The sequence below is a fragment of the Schistocerca nitens genome, chromosome 7, assembly GCF_023898315.1.
Source record: "Schistocerca nitens isolate TAMUIC-IGC-003100 chromosome 7, iqSchNite1.1, whole genome shotgun sequence".
NCBI lineage: Eukaryota > Metazoa > Arthropoda > Insecta > Orthoptera > Acrididae > Schistocerca > Schistocerca nitens.
This window is the reverse complement of record NC_064620.1, coordinates 236,070,983-236,076,778: the sequence shown is the minus strand read 5'-3', so window position 1 is coordinate 236,076,778 and position 5,796 is coordinate 236,070,983.

Genomic DNA, 5,796 nt, shown 5'->3' with positions numbered 1-5,796 from the left:
CCTCGTTTGCAAACAATCAACGGAAAAAAACAGATGATCCTCTATACTCTTAAAATGGTAACAAATGTGCAGAGTAGTTGGATAGCATAATGATTACGATACTGACTTTATATGTAAAAGGATGTGGATTCGAATCTTGTAGGGTGCTTTCAATGTTTTATTTTTTAATCTTCATCAAAATGACTGATCATGATTTTTATTCAGTTAATTGGTTTAAACATAATTTTTTCTATTCCTTTGTCACGGCGTATTAGTCATCATATGATATACATCATTTGCTCTCATTTTTCTTCCGATCAGTTTTTTCTACTTGGAATCTTCTTTCTTATGATTTTGATTGTAGTTATTATTCCATTTTGTCATCTTACATTTTCGTCCATATAACTGCACTCATTATTTCTATTTCCCTTTTTGCTTGAATTTCATTTTACTTATCATCCCTGCTTTAGTTTAAATCATCATCCACCTTGTTTTGTCCATAGTGCAATAAAAATTTATATTTTTAGCGTCTGCTTGACAGTTGCCACCTAAAAAGACGTACATCTTGTAACGAAAAATACATTCTTGACAGCACTGCACAGTCAGTATAAATAGATTATTTAATTTTTTGTTTTTAACTCACAGATCTGCATTTCAAATGTTAAAGCATTATGACAGATAAATAAAAATATTTAAATTCACATTCACAAAAATTCCATGTGAGGAAAGAATGACTGGATGAAGAAATCAGAGCATTTGAACAAGTTAAAATATTCGTTAAAATGATGTGTTAAAGGAATACAAATAGAAGGAATTGCGTGTAAACCAATGAATTGAATAGCAATTGTGCTCAAAGTCATTTCGAAAAAAATAAAAAATAAAAAAAAAATAATTGAGTATAGATGATGAGATTCGAACTGTCAACTTTTTGCATGTGAGCATCACACAAAATTTCGAAAATTTTTTCGTCGATTATTCGCAAACGAGGGACTACCAAGGTGAATGATTGCAGCTTGTGATTCTTTGGATCATGACCTGTGTCACCGTATATAGATGGTTTCAAAAACTCCATTCCACCGCCGGGGACCTGTCCTGTAAGTACTGCCCTACGATATTTAAACTCTTTCAAAGATCTTACCATCCATATCATCGTTCTCTATACTCACTTCGAGGTCCATATTCATCTTCAAGCTGCTCTCATTACCTCTCCTATGAACACTCTTGCCATCTGAACCATATAATGCTAATTTTGTGCTAATAAAACTGTATCATTCGAATAGACCAGGGTGTTGATCCTTCTAACCAGCTGAATTGCTGTCTCCAAGCTTGTTATCTTTTTCGGGGCGTTTTCCAGAACGAGATTAAACAGAAGTGGGCAGGGGCAGTCTCCCTTTCGCTCTCCACTCCTCACCTTGAACTTCTTTGAGATCTTTCCATTCACTTTCATTCTGTGCATTGTCTCTTGTATACATGCTTGTGTTTGTTTTATTACTTTTCTGCTAAGTTGCACCCTTCCCAGATGTCCTTCAATCCCCTTTGTTTTTGTATCCTTATTCGGCTGAAAAATCTTCACCTCAGTCCAGATTTCGGCGCTATGTACTGCCTGATTCTTTTCATAAACAAACTTGTGTAATATACTCACCGTGTTTACCGTTGCCAAAAATTATGCCTAATTTATAGCGCATTGAAAATTAGTTGCTACTTTGACGTTTGGCTGACCTAAGGGAGACGAGATTCCGTTGCCCAGGTAACACCAATGGCGAGCCGGTTTCCCCTAACAAGCCGCCAGCGGTGCGGCTGGTAAAGCGCCCCTGTTGCCACACCGTGAGTAAACACTACCACGTGGTGACACGCACTAGAGACATCAACGTTTGTGAGCTCTCGTTGTAAAGTCGTATTCCCTCACATTGAAATGCACCGTAGTCGTGAGGTATCGTGAACAAGTGTTTTGCGTTCACATTGCATTAATGACAACAGTGCAGTACTTCAGACGATGATATTTGCAATAAAAGTGTCGTCCAAAAACACGTTCACCGGCTGGGAAGATAACGTTCTGCTGCAAAACATTCCTCGGAATTCGACGATAGTCATGGACAGAACCCATACCATGCTGTTGTCATGCTAAAGCCACAACAGTGCAGTGGAGGAAAGCTGACATTTTGTTCTGGGTGCAAAGGAATGTTCCTTGAGATAAAGTTTAACCTAGCGTGTATAGGGCGCAGTTAGTGGAACTTTTAGTGTTGTACAAGTCAAAACTCCACGCTACCAGGTAGACGAACTGGCTAACAGTAAAGGGCATAGTTTAACCAGGCGTTCTCCGTATCATATTCATTTAAATTAGACTGAGAGTTCACGGGTCCGGGTGAATAATGTGGCAAAAGACAGCAAGACGTTTATGCTAACAGAGATTGAAATGGTGACAAAAGAAGCCACTTCAAATGTTACACAACAGGACTGGTCTTGAGTTGTCAACAGTACCAGGAAGGTAGTGACGAGCCATTCATGAAGGGCTGTGACAGGTTATGAGGAATACGTAACTTCTCTTGTTGCTCTGTTAAAATTTGCTTCTAGGCGCTACATTCTGGAACGGCGCGACCGCTACGGTCGCAGGTTCGAATCCTGCCTCGGCCATGGCTGTGTGTGATGTCCTTATGTTAGTTTTAAGTAGTTCTAGCCTCTAGAAGACTGATGACCTCAAACGTTAAGTCCCATAGTGCTCAGAGACATTTGACCCATTTTTGAAAATCTGCTTCTTTTGTCATAACACGGCAGAGTTTGGACATATTCATGTCATTAACATTGTAATGCAGTTAAAATTGCGACATAATCCTGAAATAGTGTTTTATTAAACTAAAAGCTGAGTGCAAATCAGGTCGATAGTTTACGTAACAGGCCATTCTCAGTATAAAAATGGACGTGTAACTTCATCACTTGTTACAAAAACCATAGCATTTCTCATTTCATGAGCTATCGATGGCCCTCAATGATTGAAAAAATCTGCAGTCTCTTGAATATCTTGGTATGAATAGCGGTATTAATCATATGGAAAAACACTCTCGTCTTTGCGCGCTATCATATGATAAAATCTTGTTTCGATACCTCAAAACATTTATAAGATACGAAGAATTTATGGATATCTCATTCTAGCTTTTCCAATGACACACAAGTTCGTGACGGAGCGCTTTACATACATTCCATTTTCTCGAGATTGGAAATACATAGCCGTATCCTTCCAAGTTTGAAGAATAATTCGATATATTACCTACATTTAATCCACAGCAACATCTGACCTAACACGCACCAAACACAAATTCATAGCGACATCTGTTTTCCACTGTAAACCAAGAATTTCTTTTCTATTACCTACTATCGAAACATCTCAATTTATTTATCTAGCTTATGGCTAATACGTATATCATAAAATTAAATTACATATACATATGAATATATTGACACACAAGAAACTTAAGTTTGTCTTTACTACTGAATATCCAGCGCACTGCATCTGGAGTTGCTAGCAGGAAGTCCTCTTCAGCACCGTGATAGGCTCGAATCCTGCATTCACTGATAATGTGGTCAACAGTCTGGTATGGAGCCCCGCAGCCACAGGCTGGATCAGGCAGCTTCTTCCACTTAAAGAGAGCATCCATGCATCGGCCATGGCCGGTACGGAATCTGTTGAGGGTAGTCCAGGTCTTGCGTGGATGGTCGAATCCACTTGGAAGTTTAGCACCTGAGAAGATGTTATGCAGGTGCACATCTGTCACTGCTTCCCACCGACCTTTCCATTCTTCAAGAGGTTTGAAATCCTTAGCAACCATGTCAGCAGCATCGCACAGAGTTGGATGGCGTGATTTCAGTCTCTTACGATTTAAAAGTGGCAGTTCGCTATGCAAGGGTCGGTTAGAATTCCTGGATGTCTTGTGGATTTCTCTCATAAGGGCAGTACATCTGCATAGATCAGGAAGCATTATTCCGGTTAACAGTGAAAGCCAATAAACTGGAGTAGATCTGATTACGCCAGATATTATGCGCATTGTCGTGTTCAGCTGGGTGTCATCAAGCCTTGTATGATGACTGTTCATCCAAACAGGTGCACAATACTCAGCACTTGAGTATACCAAGCCTAGAGCTGAAGATCGCAGGGTGGTTGCTTAAGATCCTCAGGTAGTTCCGCATAGCTTATGGAGGATGTTGTTTCGAGTCCTCAACTTTTGAGCTAAGTTAAGAAGGTATTGTTTCAGGCATAGTGTACGGTCCAGTTTGACACCGAGATATTTTGGGTTCCAATTATGACGTAGAAGTCTGCCTCGGAAACTTACTGTGACTATGACCATTAAGGGAATGATAGGCGGTTCATCGCTAAGCTGGTGAATTTAACTATAAGACGTGCGAGAATGAGAGTTTACTACCAAATGGTTTTTTTTAAAATCGTTTCAGAAAGATCACAGATAGGCCGGCTTGCTGTTAACGCAGTCAAGCGACCCTGTCAGATTCCGCGTCAAATACGACTGACATTATACGGCGGTCACCTGCTGACGTGCGCAGCACGCACTGGCAACTACGCGTACCTCGACTCGCTCCCTACTGAACTTTCAAAAGGCACAACTTATTTTAAACGCATTATAGTTTTCACCCTCAAGCCTACATTCAATACTGCCCGATTCTGTCTTGAGCATCCTTTTCTGGTACTCTTAGTCGCAACATAACAGTCACAGTAAGAAGTATAGACAGTATGCGCTTACAGAACGCAACGTAAAAGCGACGCAACGACACACTGATCAGGTGTTCGCACAGCGACAGCAAACCACATCGCGCTAGTTGTATGCTGTTGAGTCTTATTGCATTACTCTATGGTCTCTGTAGTACATTTTCTGGCTTCACGCTACAGGTTTGTACTCTGTTTTTCAAAGTACTTTCACAAGAACAAAGGTAATTGCGATAACAGACCGAATAATTAATAATAACATTATTATTCTGTTATGAGCCACTGGACACCACAGGTCCATTACGCTAAAGCGGTCGCAAAGTATCCGTGAACAACCTCCTAAACTTTTTCAGTGGATTTCGGGTTGACGCTGTATAGAGGTGAGATGTGGGAAGCGGCTTCATAACGGCAGCGCAGTGGACCAACGGAATTCCGTCCTGTCACGTACCAAACGAAATTAAGCGCGCTGATTTTCATTCTAGGATTCCCAGGGCCCGGTAAATCCGGCTCGTTTATTTGGGATTATCTTCCGGAGCGTCGCCCCTGTTATTTGTAGAAGCGACAACTAAATTTGATTACGGGATTACTGGTGCAATTTTCATACACTGTATGCTGCTGCAGAAGTGTGAATATCCCTGCTACGAATTCTGCCAGTTATAGTTTAACCCTAGATTGGGCGCGCTGGTGTATTTTACACACCAGAGTTATCTTTTGCCCTCTATCGGGAAAATGACAAGCCTTATAGCCATCTAACTGTTGCTAGCTTCCTAATCATTGATTAGCTTGTGTTTATTTGTGTCAGATTTCAGAATCAACAGTTCATGGAGAACGATAAATCATTCCTGGAACTGCAACAGTGACGTACTGTGTACATCACATGTCTAGTCATGTAAGTATTATTTCACATTGTCAACGTTATCTCTTGTACGCTTACATGAAGTGATGAGCCAAAAAGCGGTATATTTTAACGATATTATTGTGCTTCATCAGCTGCTAACAACAGTTCGGGTTTTTAATTTCAGGAGGAACTAGAGCGAACTCTTTCTGAGGTGCTTGCAGAAGGAGACGACGACAGATATATTGATGATTTGTTTTCTGATAGAGAGAAG